This window comes from Melitaea cinxia, chromosome 15, assembly GCF_905220565.1.
Source record: "Melitaea cinxia chromosome 15, ilMelCinx1.1, whole genome shotgun sequence".
In the NCBI taxonomy this organism is placed as follows: domain Eukaryota; kingdom Metazoa; phylum Arthropoda; class Insecta; order Lepidoptera; family Nymphalidae; genus Melitaea; species Melitaea cinxia.
The window spans coordinates 14088552-14105685 of record NC_059408.1 but is presented as its reverse complement, the minus strand read 5'-3'; the positions used below and the strand labels follow the sequence as shown (position 1 = coordinate 14105685).

Genomic DNA, 17134 nt, shown 5'->3' with positions numbered 1-17134 from the left:
CAGAAAACCAAATATTATTGCTGTCATGTAGTTGGTGTTTTAGACTTCCATAGGCGGCTACGATAACCGTTTACCATCGGCCGTACCTTGAGTTTGTTTGTATATAAAACTACATAGAAAAAAAAAACATTCGTTAAAATAAACTAATTGATTTATTGTTCTGTTCCATAAAATGCTGCGATCGTATTTGTCATCCGTCAATAATAAGTAGATTATTTTAACATATTAATCGGATTACAACATTGTTCTATATTTCTTATGACATTACTTTAGTCATTTTTACTTTTCGTCGTAGTATATTTTGTAAAGTTCGTCGAATACAAACAACGAAATAATGGTATGTATCGCCATTCTGACGTAGTATGGAACAAATCCCTTCCAGAAGTACCATATGCCTTTTCGATAATAAATATCGTAGAATATTTGTGAATGTCTTATTCCACTTTTTCTCACTTGATACCTAGAACGATACAAAAATAAAATGATGTATGGGAAAAATATAATGTTAATATTTTTTTGCCGTTTTTCTCATGTTTCATTACAAACTTTCTCAAAGATTTGCGTGTTTTATGCTAGTTTAATAATACGAGTTTTTCGTGACATTAGCATTAGCATAGCTGAGAAAAACTAATATTTACAAAAAAAATATTTTTATAATCAAAATACGAAAACATAACATGTAAGTGGAATAATGACTTAGCTGTTAGGACATTGAAGTTTCTGCATCATTAATATGTTACGTAGTTAAGTATGTGAGTTGTATGGCTACGGCAGTAAAGAATATAGCCACCCCCTCTCTTCCCGTGGCTGTCATAAGAGGTAACACAGGGGGTAACACAGTTCCACTACCACCTCGGAACTTAAAAAGCCGATCGATGGCGGGATAGCCATCCAACTGCTGGCTTTGAAATACACAGGCCGAAGACGGGCAGTAGCGTCTTCGGTGTGACAAAGCCAGACCTGCTGTCCACCGCTGCCATACGCCTGCCCAGCGTGGTGACAATTGGCAAAACAGATGAGTTCGGCCATTTTTGGCGCGAGCTTGTGGAGGGCTATATCCAGCAGTGGACTGCGATAGGCTGAAGTGAAATAAAATATTCATATAGAAATACATATGTACCTAGTTTTAACGAGATCTATTGGCAGGGAGACGACCGCTGTGATGAAACTCGAGATTAATGAAGTGTATACATGTAGAGATAGACCATTGGCGAGTTTCTTTTCACGAAATATTTCTCGTACCTGAGACAAATGTTATTTTTTTTTTATTTCTTCCTCACTTGTGTTAAAAAATATGAATATCAAATTATAACGTTATTTATAAACAGTATGTTTGATAATGAACAAAAATGTAGAAATCATTATCTGTAGACATATGTCGTTATGCCTGTTTATGGTTACAGTTGGTACCTATAGCTTGGCGCTCTTCTTTAAAGTCTCGACTTTTTGTTTATAGTGATTTGCTTTTTGGATAAAAAACGAGTCAACAATCACTTCAACTATTAACACGTTATATAATAAACCTACTAGCTAGTTAACTTAAAACAAAATTGTACCAAGTAACTTGTAATTGTCATTCACCTGTGAGTAGCTCCCTAGCTGTCCAATACTGACCAACACAGATCGACCAAGTGTTAGAGTGCCACCGCGCCACAGAGCACGCACACCTTCTTCTTTACATATTCTGATCCGATGCAACAAAGCTTTAAGATTATATGAAGTTAAATTTTGTTAAATAAAAAATTTGACTACCCCGTCGGTGCTTTCGATTCCCGCCTGAGTTTGGGTGTAATATTTGTATATGTATTATTTCTATGTATATTTATCAAAAAAATATTTAGCTATGACAGTCAGCTGTTACCTATAACTCAATTATTTAATATATATTATTAACATAATTCTATAACTAATTTACTATACAACTAGGTCGGCAAGCGTATACGCATGACCCATATGCTATGATCCACCTGGTGGTAAGCGGTTACCGCCGCCTTAGACGCCTGCTATACTACTAGAAGTATCGCGTGGCCAACGTTATCCCCGACCCTCCCCAGGAGCTCTAGTCACCCTACTCTCCACAGGAACACAACATTACTTTAGAGCAACACGGCTGCCTAATTTCAAAACATAGTAAGAGACAAATTTTGAGAAATCGTTTTTTTTTTGTATTTTACGTTCCAATGGAGTCGCGTGAATATGATTCGATTGATATATTCCAATAATTTTATTTTTGTTACTTACTGTGTTTTGAAATTGGGCAGCCGAACATTACTTAGCTGTGATCTTCTGTAAGCAGCTCCCGATTTCGAGCAGAATATTTTTTTCTGCACCCTACCTCAATGAAATACCAATATCTCTATCTCCACAGGAACACAACATTACTTTAGAGCAACACGGCTGCCTAATTTCAAAACATAGTAAGAGACAAATTTTGAGAAATCGTTTTTTTTTTGTATTTTACGTTCCAATGGAGTCGTGTGAATATGATTCGATTGATATATTCCAATAATTTTATTTTTGTTACTTACTGTGTTTTGAAATTGGGCAGCCGAACATTACTTAGCTGTGATCTTCTGTAAGCAGCTCCCGATTTCGAGCAGAATATTTTTTTCTGCACCCTACCTCAATGAAATACCAATATCTCTATCTCTATCTATCTTAATAAACATATAATTACTTTTGAAGGGCTTGAAAAGTTCCTCTGTATCGTCGTGGGCAGCTACAATCTATACAGGGCTCCAAGGGTCCATCTGCCATCAATCTTACTAAGATCACTTCCGAAGGATTGCCAGCGAGAGCACCCGCCAAACCCGCCGTGATACCGATTGCAACCTTCTCGTAAATTGCTGGATTTTTCTTGTCTTCCCTATAAAAATATTATGATTGTACAGGTTAAAAAAAGTCTGCCAACCACAGTTTTAATAAAAAATACATATGAACAGTCGAAGCATTCCTACTTTGTGCTCTTAGTAACCTCTTAGGAAATACTTTTAAACAAATCAACAAACAATTTTAGACGTTATTCTAAGGCTAGTCATTTGATCTTTCATACGTATGACGTGAGTATAGTAAAACGAAATATTTTTTTATTAATCACATTTTGATAACTTTCATTAAGAAAGTTCAATTTTAAATTAACTTTTAGAGTAAACCACATAGCTGAACTAGTTTGAAATAAACTCTTAGAAATTAGACGATTTTCGTAATCGTAATTGTGTTGTGTTGTAACGGTACCAATAAATTTAAAATGGATGCCTTAAATATCACACACTATAGAAAACCAGAGTGAAATAGCTTTAGTTCAGCATATCGTCATCGCCCTCTCTTTTCTATTGTAGCTCGAATATCAATTAGTTATACTATATTGTACACTACAACTACATTTTAAACATTAACCATATTTTAAGACAGTTACAGACTGTGAAGTACAATGGGTGGACTTATGGCTATTTAGCCATTTCTTCCAGACGACCCAAGTAAGGAAGGGTAAATTTATTATTAGCTCGAGACAGGGTAGGTAGTACAGTTATATAATAAACTCACATGCCAATATATACCTACATAACATTACTTATATAAAATCCATATACGGGTATAAATGCATACATACATACATAATACATAACCTTATTATAAACTAATAATTAATAATAAAGGAAAGATTGACGACACATACTATATTATTATATGATTAACACTATATATGTTTCTTTTAATAATTTATATAACTACAGTGCATCTAACGGAATATTGGATGAGTTCCGCTAGTAATTCAATTTCCTATTTCATCCAAGCATCTCTAATTTAAAACTATATTCCATTTACATTTGTATTAAATTGATTATATTTATTCATTACTTTTAAAGTATACCATAGTATACTACAAAGTCAATTTAAGCTATATATCATAAACAACGAAAAGAAAATAACTTTATATTTTATTCCGACACTTCGAAGGTATCGACGCTGATATAAAATGAAGTTGATATTACGTGAGTGTTGATTATTCTTTGTTGTTTGTGTTTTGTACATATTCTTTGTTTACTTTTAGTAGGATAAATTACTTTAATTTTGTATTTTACTATTAACATGCAAATACTTTTGTGGTAGCGTAACACAGCACAGTTTAGTATTGAATATTAGTCAAGAGTAGCGTATTTACCCTAGGACCAAAAGGGCCATGGCCCGGAGCACCATTCTGTGCGGGGCGCCACAAACTCATGGAGTTATGAAATAGGTAGAGTAAAAAAGGTCAGCCAAAAATTCGGCGGCGGCAAACTTTATTGGTCGCTTCAGTCTGTAATATCCCACTGCTTGGTATTGGCCTCTTTTCCTATGTAGGATAAGGATCAGAACTTAATCCACCATGCTGCTCCAATGCGGATTGGAGGAGATATTCCCTACTAGGTGTAACGATCGCTATAATGTGTACATGATAACAACCAGGACTAAGGGCTTAACGTGCTCTCTGAGGCACGGTGAAGAGACCCACAAGGACTGCACAAACACCCGGACCGCGGCAACCATCTGTATGGCCAATAAAAATGTTTGCCATGTGCAGGGATCGAACCCGCAACCGCCATCACAACAACCACAAATCTGTAGTGTCATCAACGCGCCGTCGACTGTAATGGTTCGGGGCACTAAATCTTTAAATAAGCAACTGTTATTAAGGCTTACTAATAAAATAAATGACGAGAACTAGCCATTTATATAAAACTCGTTAGATAGTTGTGTTTATTGTTTTCGTAGTATTTTTTACTCCTTTGTGCACCTGTCTTTCATTTTCGCATCAACATGGTCGTAAGCGAACCCGCAACCGTCTGCGAAACAGCCAGATTAGACCGCTGCGCCAACGCGTCGTCGAAAACGAAATTTGTTAGTAAAAAACTAAAGAATCGCAGTAAATTTTCGCTCTTTCTAGAAAAATGAGCTGTAAGTTGCGGAGTAACATTACTTGTATTTTCTGTTTCAGCCCTACTTCTAGTGATTTTTATGTTGTCCTCTGCATTTGCCAGAATTAAATTCTGTGCGTGCAATTTAGAATACAACCCTGTATGCGGTTCAGATGGAGTTACTTACTTCAACGAGCAGTGCATGAAGTGTCAACCCAATGTTAAAAAACAGCAATATGGCCCATGTTGATGAATGTAATATTCAATAAAATCTTAATTTCTTCATTGCCTAGCATCAGTGTTTCAGTTTATAGTCCTAAACTTCGTAAGAGTATATTTTTTAATAAGAAATTCGTTTTTTATTTTATTTTCTTCCATACAAAAGTTTATCTGACGATTACGAATACACAAATCAAGATTTATTAACATCGGAGAACTGATTCAGAAGTTATGCCCGTAGAAACCCCGACTAGAAAAAAGGTCAGGCTCAACCAGATCATGTATCTGGACCGGATCAGGATAGAATGAGGCATGCCAGATCCGGCAAGCTCTATCAGGACCAGGTCTGGTCCTGACAAGGATAGCCTGATGTAAAACATAATAAAGGCATACTGGATCAGGACCCGGTCCGGTCCAGATAAGGACAGCCTGATGTAAAATATAATCATGTATGGTAAGGCATATTGGATCAGGACCCGGTCCGGTCCAGATCAAGATAGCCTGATGTAAAATATAATCAAGTATGTTAAGGCATACTGGATCAGGGCCCGGTCCGGTTCAGATCAGGGTAGCCTGAAAAAAATTACGCGAACTGAGCCTGAATCGCGCTATCAATATTTTTAGGTGCACTTAGTATATATACAGTTATCAGGATAGTCTAGCAGGGAGTCCATTTCTACACAGTGGAACAGTCGTAAGTAGTAGGAAGTAGTTAATTATTAGAAGTTATAATCAACCAATAATAATAATTAATTAATAATATAAAAATAATTAATATTTAAAGTAAAAACATAAATAAATAATACATTGGAAAAAATAAACCGAAATAAATATCATAATAATTATGTTAAGTAACATATTTATAATATCAATTCGCTTTTTTTTATTAAACAATTTTTTTCAAGAATATACATCATTAAATATATATTCGTGTTTTTTAAAAGGACCATGAGATGAGATTTCCTGATCGGGTCCAGATCAGAAAATCTCATCTCATCCTGATCAGATTCAGACCAATCATCTGCGTTACACGCCTTATCTAGTCCTGATCAGGCATGCCTGGTCCGGTCCTTCTAAGGAAGACGAAAAAATTTCTACTAAAACCCCTCGACCGTGCCCTGTCCATTACCATGATATCAGGCTTGATCGCCAGTATCGTCCTGTCTGTGGCGATAGGCAGGTCTCAGTAGAGCCAAACTCCGTCGCATTCTAATACTGGCCCCGGTAAGTACTGATAATACGGTATCCTCTGTTCCAGGAGACCGTACATAAGAGCAAACGCTTGGTGAAGAATCTTGGCCGCTTGACCGTATCTGTGCAAGTATTCGGTGTTAGCAAGCATGGAATAACGCGAAATCACAAGCCTGAGTGACTTACTGAGGTGACGACAGGCTAGACAAAAGTCGGGAGTGCCATCGTTTGTCTTAACCACCTGATCCTGTATTGCACAGACAAAACCTTCAGTTTCCCCAAAGAGGTTGCCGAATTGTAACTACTGCACGGAGGTCTTAATGTCTACGTGTGGCGCGTGGAGCGCCTTTTAAAATCAACCATGTAGCTCTTTCTCCATCCATACGGTCTTTCGGTCAGAGGTGCTCAGTACGACCGGTTTCTACCATTCCTCTTTGGCCAAGGATAGGAGTGTCAGTCCTTTATCACACACTATAACATCACCATGGATAGCGCTGTCTCGTCTCGTTTCATAGTAGGTCCTGAAGCTGCATACCCCACGGTTTTATGTATGGTCTTAGCCCTTAACATACCTCGACCACCACACTTCCCCGGGATGTACAGTTTCATGATCGACGACTTAGGATGACTTACGCACTATGGTACGTCATAGTTGTGCAAACTCTTCTGTCCAGGGCGTCAAGTTCGGTCTGAGTCCATTTGAGTATGCCAAACGTGTACAAGAGAGTGGGTATGACCCAGCTGGCGGGCTTATAAGCTCAGATCTTGTTGCCGCCCGACAAATTGCTCCGAAAAACTTTTGTCAGTCGTCCAAACAAGACTTCGGAAACTGTATGTTTCATGTCCACCCCATTTACCCCTATGCATTGTGACATATCCAGGTATCGGTAAGATTCAGCTTCGGAAAGGGTCTTAAATGATGCTAATGCGAGACTAAATTGCGCTGATTGAGTCTCCCCCTGTCAATGTGCACGACCGCACACTTATCCACTCCAAGCTGCAACCTGATGGAACTTATGAATTCCGTAGTGATTTTCACTAGTTTCTGCATGCGTGCAGCGTTAGGTGCCAGCAATTTGAGGTTATCCATGTAGAGGAGGTGGGAGACTTTAGTACCTTCTCTCCGAAACTGAAAACCTGTCCTCAAATACTCCAGTAGGGTGCTTTTAGTGTTCAAAGATAAGCAAAACCATAGCGGGCACAGGCAATCACCCTGAAAAATACCCCTCCGTATCTTATTTGGGTCATCCGCGCCCGTCAGTCGCTCGCCAAGGATACAAAAGTTTGTACTCCATTGTCCCATGCACACTCCAAGGAGGTTTCGAACCAGCCAAAGTCGCATGGCCGATGATGGCATGATAGTAGACCGAGAATCCTTTTAGTCAATCCCTAAGTCATCCTTTAAGTCCTCCGTATAGGTGGCGATCGGGTTAATCGGTTCGATTTTAGTACATGCGTCCTGAACCGCAACCCAAGAGCCTTCCTCATGCTCACCTCCCTTGATCATATGTTGCACCAAAAAGTGACGAGGTCAACCGTACTCGGTTTTAGGAAAGCAGAGCACGGTATCTGGTTCTCCAGCTTTCTATGGAATCTTTTCCGATCACTCACGAAGAGGCGATTTTATCAGAAGCGTTCAACTCTCTCAGAGTATTGCGAATGCGCTTTCCTTATGCCACGATTATCTGCTTCTGGCCGTCGATGCGCTTCATTATGTTAGTTAATAGGCTATGTCGCGTTGGCGACGGCTGACGCCTAGCCTATTGAAGGCCATTCTAACGGAACGTACAATCCTTGGCCTTGTGTTGCTGGTGGCCCACACGCTGCCACCAGCCTGTCCAGCGCCAGCTCCAGATGCGCCGTGGCGTCCCCCAGGTAGCGGTCCTATGCTTTCTCCATTTAGATTTTCTTCCAACCTTTAGTGATTAGTGGTTCAGTTGAATCAGAGATTAGCCCGTATCAACCTACACACAATTTATGAGTTTGGTATATATTTTGAGCTTTGTAGACTTTACGTATCGTTTAGCTTTTGAAACTGGCCTAACGGAATATAGGATGATTTCCAGTAGTAATTCATTACTTCCTATTTTATCCAAGTATCGCTAATTTAAAACTATATTCCATTTACGCTTCTGTTCAATTGATTATATTTATTCATGACTTTTAAATTGCAACACAGTTTATTATTCACAGTCAATTTAAGCTATACGGGTATATTATAAACAACATCGAAAGGAAAATAACTTTATATTTTATTCCGACACTTCGAAGATATCGACGCTGATATAAAATGAAGTTGATATTACGTGAGTCTTGATTATTCTTTGTTGTTTGTGTTTTGTACATGTGCTTTGTTTACTCTTAGTAGGATAAATCACTTTAATATTGAATTTTACTATTAACTTACAAATACTTTTATACTAAACATTTTTGAATATCATATCAAAAATTGTCCGCTCCAGCGGGGTTCGAACCCGCGTCTCCGACTGACCGTGTCGGCGCTCTAGCCAATTAAGCTATGGAACGATGTACCCGCTAGAGCGAAATCTTTGATATGATGATTTTTATTTTCGGTTTAAGCGATTTCGCTCTAGCGGGTACATCGTTCCATAGCTTAATTGGCTAGAGCGCCGACACGGTCAGTCGGAGACGCGGGTTCGAACCCCGCTGGAGCGGTCAATTTTTGATATGATATTCAAAAATGTTTAGAATTCCTAATGTGTGGGTAACACAAAAATAAAATCGTACATACTTTTATACTATTTACCCTAAGATCAAAAGGGCCATGGTCCGGAGCAGCATTCTGTGCGGGGCTGCACAAACTGCGAACGGGGAACGGCGCAAGCCGAGCATGTAAAAATGATGGAGTTATGAAATAGGTGGCCTAAAAAAAGATCAGTCAAAAATTCGGGGGCGGCAAACTTTATTGGTCACTTCAGCCTGTAATATCCCACTGCTTGGTATTGGCCTCTTTCCCCATGTAGGAGAAGGATCAGAGCTTAATCCACCACACTGCTCCAATGCGGATTGGCGGATATATTCCCTACTAGGAGTAACGATCGCTATCAGGGGTACATGATAACAACTGGGACCGACGGCTTACCGTGCTCTCCGAGGCACGGTGGGGAGTCCCACAAGGACTGCACAAACACCCAGACAGTCAGCGAAACAGCCAGATTAGACCGCTGCGCCAACGCGTCGCCGAAAATGTAATTTGTTAGTGAAAAACTAAAGAATTGCAGTAAATTTTCGCATCTTTTTCGAAAAATGAGCTGTAAGTTGTGGAGACACATTACTTGTATTTTCTATTTCAGCCCTACTTCTAGCGATTTTTATGTTGTCCTCTGCACTTGCAAGAACTATATTCTGTGCGTGCACTTTAAAAGACATGCCTGTGTGCGGTTCAGATGGAGTTACTTACGGCAACGAGCAGTGCATGAAGTGTCAACCCAATGTGACAAAACAGAAATATGGCCCATGTTGATGAATGTAATATACAATAAAATCTTACTGTCTTCACTCACCTAGCATCAGTGTTTTATTTTATAGTCCTAAACTTCGTAAGAGCATATTTTTTATGAGCAATTCGAATTTTTTTTTTAATTTTCTTTCATACAAAAGTTTATCTGACGATTACGAATACACAAATCAAGAATTATTTACATCGAAGCAGTGATTCAGAAGGTATGCGCGTACAAATACTTTGGCGATTCAAATATGTATAAACCAGCTGACCTGGCGAACTTTGTACCACCATATTTTTTGAAGTAAAACTTCTTTACTCACGCTCGACTTGGGGAGTAAGCTAGTGAACGCGTGACGAGAGCGTTACGAAAAGTGTGATCGTGCGAGGCGAACGGAAATTGAGAGGGAGATATAAGTTAATAATATAAATAAAAATAAATATTCTTTATTGCACACCAAAGAAAAATACAATATATTTTAAGATTAGTCTTAGCTTTGTACAATAGGCGGCCTTTTCGCTAAAAAGCGATCTCTATCAGGCAACCGTGTTGCGGAGGATATTATGACCAGTGAACACAGACAGGCATATGTGTACTTATAACATATAAAATAATATTGTTGTATTTTTATATAAATATATAAATAAATAATAATAAGAAAATAGACGTAACGTATATATTTCTTATAATACATATGAGTGACTAACAAATATTTATATTGATACACAGTTATACTTAACTAGCTGTGCCCGCGGCTTCGCCCGCGTTGAAATTAGTGTGTCACAAAGTTTTCCCGGTAAATTTCCAGTGAAACTCTCATCAAAATCGGCTTAGCCGTTCCGTAAACCTTCCTCTTGCCAGTGGTGGAGCCCTCTCTCCGATGGTGAAACCGCATGAAAATCCGTTCTGTAGATTTTGAGCGAATCGATCACATACACTTTTGGGGACTTTGTTTTGTAGTACACTAACTGTTGTCTGCGACTACGTCCGCGTGGTTATGAAGATATGCATTACTATTAAGATGGTGAACGCAAATTATTTTTTTTATTTCAGTCACTTGAAATGCTTATCAAACTGAGTAACTTTTTAAAAGGCACAATTTAGTATAATTTAATAGTTATTTTTATAAAACCTCTCTATACACCACATTTTTAGTTTTGTTTTCAGGCTCTATATCTTTCATACAAACTATCAACCCTAATTAAACCACCTTAGCGGTGGAATATTGTAAAATCCGTTCTTAGCGGACGTCTGCTAACTATAATCTACCTCCCTGCCAAATTTTATCTTTGTCCAACCTGGATGGATAGACCATCCAGCGGTTTTTGAGTTCTCGTGATGCGTGAGTTATTTACCTTTCTCTTTTATATATATAGATAACGATGAATTATTTTGACACCTTCTCACCATCTAAAGAGCATATATTTTGAATTTCAAGTCTCTTACTTCAAAAACATAGGACTTTCATACAAACTTCCAACCCCCGTTTTATCACCTTAGGGGTCGAGTTTCGTAAAATCATCTCTTAGCGGATGTTTACGCCCTATAAGGAACCTACCTGCCAAATTTCAAGTTTGTAGCTGTTATAGTTTCGGAGATTTCGTGATGAGTGAGTGACCTTTCGCTTTTATATATATTATTATATTATAGATAAAGGTGTAGGCCTTAATAAGTGAGACAAATGGATTAGTTAATACAGATAGCAAAAGATAGTTTCGTAAGATTTTCTTCTTCAGTCGACGTGTGATCTAATTTTTTTTTTTTTTTAATTTTGCAATAAACATATTATCATCGCAAGTGCTAAAACGATACATAACGTAACAAATATTCCTACAAGTGATTTGTATAATAAAATATAGATATTAATATAAAATTTTGCTCGCGTATTCGATCATAATGAATTCAAATTATAAGTTTGAACATTGTTAAGTTTAATGTTGTCAAAAAGTATGCAACTATAAACAAAGGAGTATATATGCCCGTGTCAAATATATGGTAGTGAGTGTAATATTTTTTTAATTCATTTTATGTATTTTAAATGCATCATGTGAAAAAAAAAAAATTAGCATTCTGCGTTCCTTCTCTATAAACTATAATTGTGCAGAATTTCATATTTCAAATTTCAATTTTTGAATTTCATATATGTATATGATTTTGAATTTTATGTATATATACTAGCTGACCCCGTTGTTTTGCCACACATGTTATTAGCCCTCTTAATTCCCCCCCCTGTAACTTAGGTGTTTGAAAAATAGATGTTGGCCGATTCTCAGACCTACCCGATTTGCACACAAAATTTCATAAAAATCGGTCCCGCCGTTTCGGAGGAGTATTGTAACTAACATTGTGACTCGAGAATTTTAAATATAAGATATTAGATGTATGTACAGTACACACTGTTATTCGGTACTTGGTACAGGTTTTTGTTTTTATAGAAGAGGTGGCAAACGGACTGTTGGCTCACCTGGTGGTAAGTGAAAACAACATCCACAGACACCCGCTACATCAGAGGATTAGCAGGCACGTTGCTGGCCTTTCAAATAGGAATATGCTCTTCTTTTAAAGGCCCCTAAGTCGTATCGGTTCGGAAATACCGTAGGTGGCAGCTGGTTCCATAGAGTGGTCGTGCGCGGCAGGAAATGGCGCAAAAATCGAGCTGTCGTAGACCTCTGGACATCGAGGTGATGTGGGTGATATTTGGAATTTTGACGCGATGTCCGGTGGTGGAATTCTGCTGTAGGTATTAGTCCGAACAATTCCTCAGAACACTCCCCGTGGTAGATACGGTAGAAGACGCAGAGTGACCCACGAGACGCAGAGAGAATCTTGTCTCTGTCTTGATCTGCACCTTATATAATTGTAGGCGGTTGCAAGGCATGAAATACTGCTTCGCCCTACTGAGCACACCAAGTTTCTTCGAGGCTAACTTAGTCTTTCCCTCCAGATGACCACAAAATTGCACATTGCTCGATATGTCGACGCCAAGTATTCCAATACTGGCCGAGGCGGTTAGAGGAGTGCCTACAAATTTGGAAGGAACGACGAAGGATGATTTTTTTACCCTGTTTCGTTATTTTTGTACAAAGTTGTAACTGGAATCAAACCTCAATCAGTATTTAAAAAAAATAATTGTTGTGACTTAATATGATGAGTTGGACGTAATATCACTTCAGCCTGTCGCAGTCCACTGCTGGACATAGGCCTCCACAAGTTCGCGCAGAAGATGGCGTGAACTCATGTGTGTTGCCTATTAATAGTCACCACGCTGGGCAGATGGGTTGGTGACCGCAGGGCTGGCTTTATCGCACCGAAGACGCTGTTGCCCGTCTTCGGCCTGTGTGTTTCAAAGCCAGTAGTTGGATTGTGATCTCACCATCGGTCGGCTTTTTAAGTTCCAAGGTCGTAGTGGAACTGTGTTATCCCGTAATCGCCTCTTTCGATACCCAGGGGAAAAGAGGGCGTGGCTATATTCTTTACTACCGTAACCACACAGCCAACTGGTAATTAATTAGTTCCTATTTCATCCGAGCATCGCTAATTTAAACCTATATTCGATGTACGCTTCTATTCAATTGATTATATTTATTCATTACTTTAAAATTATAACACAGTTTTCTCTTCACAGTCAATTTAAGCTATATATTATAAACAACGAAAAGAAAATAACTTTATATTTTATTCCGACACTCCGAAGGTATCGACGCTGATATAAAATGAAGTTGATATTACGTGAGTGTTGATTATTTTTGTGTGCATATTCTTCCTTTACTCTTAAATTACTTTATATTTTACTGACTTCAAAAAAAGGGGGAGTTTTTTAATATATGTTACCCCAGAACTTTACTGGGTGGACCGATTTTGATAATGTTTCTTAATCGAAAGATGGTGCTTGTCATGTGGTCCTATTTAATTTTAATTTAGATATGACAATTATTTTACGAGTTATATCTAATAATGCGTATTTATTTGACTATTTTTCGCTAACCTACTTGTATTATACTTCTGTACCTGGGTGACCGAGCTCAGCTCAGTATTTTTAGTAAATCGTATTTTGTGGAAACCATATTTAAATATAAATTTACACATTGATAAAATATGAATAATATTTTTCGATCTTACCGACATAACAATAAAAAATATGAACTAGTTATTTAAATAAAAAATTACGAGTGCAATTAGAAAAAAAGGGAAAAATATAATCGATCTTTTCGTTTCGGGACCGGCCGACATACCGATTTGAGCTATTACAATTTTATATGACGAAATTTACCTTCGTATTCTAATAATATAGTAGCCATTTTTTACTGCCTAAAAACAGTGATAAAACGACACTTTCTAAAAATGAACTCGAGCTAGATCGATGTATCTCCCCCGAAATCCCTTACATATCTATTAAATTCCATGAAAATCGTTGAAGCCGTTTCCGAGATTCAGATATATATGTACAAGAATTGCTCCTTGAATAGTATTAGATAACTTTTTACTGGTGGTACTAGCTACATACTTGATGATTCTTGTTTTAATCGAAAGCTGATAATATTGTCTTGTGATAAAAATTTAAATTTGATTGAGATCTAATGACTTTTTAAGTAATTTTTGACAACGCGATTACTTGACAATTTTTTTTTGTACATACGTTGTATAGTTGTCGATGTAATTGAAGTTTTGTGGTATCGTAACGCAATACAAAACAGTTTAGTATTTACTGTTAGTGCTATTAATAACTAGCTATTTATAAACGTATGGATACATAATTGTTATTGTTGTTTTCGTGTAATTTTTAAAAAATCCCATTTTTTTTTCGAAAAAAAAGCTGTAAGTTGTGGAGTCACATTACTTGTATTTTCTATTTCAGCCCTACTTCTAACGATTCTTATGTGGGGTTTTGCATTGGCAACAACTCCATCCTGTGAATGCCCGTTAGACCACGATCCTGTGTGCGGTTCAGATGGCGTTGTCTACAACAACGTGAAGTGCATGATGTGTAAACCGAATGTAACAAAAGTGAAAAATGGCCATTGTTAATGAATGTAATATACAATAAAATCATACTTTCTTCACTCACCTAGCATCAGTGTTTTATTTTATAGTTCTAAGCTTCGTATCACCATATTTTTTATTAGTAAATCGACTTTATTTATGTTATATAAACCTGTCCTGACAATTACGAGTATACAAATCAGCGCCATTTTTGGCGCGAACTTGTGGAGACCTATGTCCAGCTGTGGACTGCGATAGACTGAAGCGATTGATGATGATGAATATTTTTTTAATAATTATCATTTTAAAACAAAATTTAGTAAGGCTATGTTATTATTACAGAAAAAAAATCAAAACATTAATTTATGTAGATACTGATATTGTGTAAGAATTTTCAAAATTTTTTTTTTTTTTTTTATAAATAAAGTTATGTCCACAGGCTTAAAGTGCCCATGCTTTTGTTATTCCGATTTTTAGTTTTATTACTGATCGTTTACTTGTTACACTACTGCAGCTTACAATAAGAGACCTAATTATTCTATCTTAGTATCCCTAATGCAGACGTGAGTCCACCGACCAAAATTATGCTAAACTTAATTGATATCTTACATGCAAAAAGACATAGAATTATATTGCGCCTTACTTTAATTATTGTTGTCACTATTATAATAATTATTATTATCTATGTTTATATATACACTTACTTGCTATCTATAATATATGTACACTTATTGTCTAGCTAACGTATATTTACACTTATGGCCTACTTGGCCTACTTACAATATACACTTAACCTATGTTATTATTATTATTATTATTTTTTTTTTTTTTTTACTTACTCCTAAGCGTTTTCCTTACATTAAATTACAATTTATTCCTACAAATAAGGTGTGCTACAATTTTAACATTTCGAGCACACCCTCAATGACGGCGGCATCCCTGTGGTGAATCGCCATCCTGAGGCTGTGCTCGAGGATGTCTTTTTAGAAGTTTCCGCTGCCTTCGCCACAAAGCGACCAATTGCGTCGTCACGGTCGTCGGTGTAATAGACACAGGTGTTGGTGTGCCTAGTCACCGCGACTACAGCGTGCGAGACGCTGTCGTGAATCTTGAGCCTCCTTGTCTTCGTCTGGAGGACAATGACGTCCTCCAGACGAATTTTCAAAATTGGTTCAGTTGAATCTATTGCCTCAATAATTCAAATAAGTTGAAATAAATAATAGGAAGTAAGGCCCAGACCCTCCTAGCCCTTTCCCCACATCTGTATGAAATAGCTTTTGATGGGCTAAAATTTTCCGCAAGTCACTCAGGTATTTAAGTTGTCTTAAAATCTTATACTATTAAACGAGCAATTCTTGTATATATATAAACATTATCATTTCGATTAAGTTAAAAATCATCAAAATCGGTACACCCAGTAAAAAGTTATGCGGATTTTCGAGAGTTTCCCTCGATTTCTCTGGGATCCCATCATCAGATCCTGGTTTGCTTATCATGGTACTACGCCAGGGATATCTCCTTTCCAACAAAAAAAGAATTATCAAAATCTTTTCATAAACGACAAAGTTATACCCGAACATACATAAAAAAAATGTATATCTATAATGTATATAAACGCGAAAGGTCACTCATCACGAAATCTCCAAAACTATAACACCTGAAAACTTGAAATTTGGCAGGTAGGCTCCTTATAAGACGTAGGCATCCGCTAAGAACGGATTTTATGAAAAACGACCCCTAAGGGGGTAAAACGGGGGTTGGCAGTTTGTATGAAAGTCCTATGTTTTTGAAGTAAGAGACTTGAAATTTAAAATGTAAGCTCTATAGATGGTGAAAAGGTGTCCAAATAATGTATCTTTAGAAATCAACCCCTTTTTGGAGTTAAAACGGGGGATAGTAGGTTGACTCACTCATCACGAAATCTCCGAAACTATAACACCTACATACTTGAAATTTGGCAAGTAGGTTTTGTATAGGACGTAAATGATAAAACGGGGTCGGAAGTTTGTATGAAAGGCCTATGTTTTTAAAGTAAGAGACGAAATTTAAAATGTATGCTCTATAGATGGTGAAAAGTAGTCCAAATAATGCATCGTAATCTATATATATAAAAGAGAAAGGTCACTGACTCACTCATCACGAGAACTCAAAAACCGCTGGATGGTCCATCTATCCAGGATGGACAAAGATGAAATCTAGCAGGGAGGTAGATTATAGTTAGTAAACGTCCGCTAAGAACGGGTTTTTTTGATATTCCACTGCTAAGGGCGTTTGATTGGGGTTGATAGTTTGTATTAAACATATAAAGCAGTCTGATAGGTTATTTATACTGCAGCCTGAAAATAAAACTAAAAATGTGGTGTATAGAGAGGTGTTATAAAAAAA

The 17134-nt window shown here is 37.3% G+C and overlaps 2 long non-coding RNA genes across 2 annotated transcripts; both read left to right on the top strand.

Annotated features, from left to right (window-relative positions):
- Nucleotides 1-3937: 3937 nt before the first annotated feature.
- On the top strand, nt 3938-14837 carry LOC123660113. The gene is made up of 2 exons (XR_006744136.1): nt 3938-3992; nt 14625-14837. It is a non-coding gene; the product is annotated as an uncharacterized LOC123660113 (long non-coding RNA).
- Nucleotides 8489-9832, top strand: LOC123660112. The gene is made up of 2 exons (XR_006744135.1): nt 8489-8611; nt 9620-9832. It is a non-coding gene; the product is annotated as an uncharacterized LOC123660112 (long non-coding RNA).
- Nucleotides 14838-17134: the final 2297 nt, after the last annotated feature.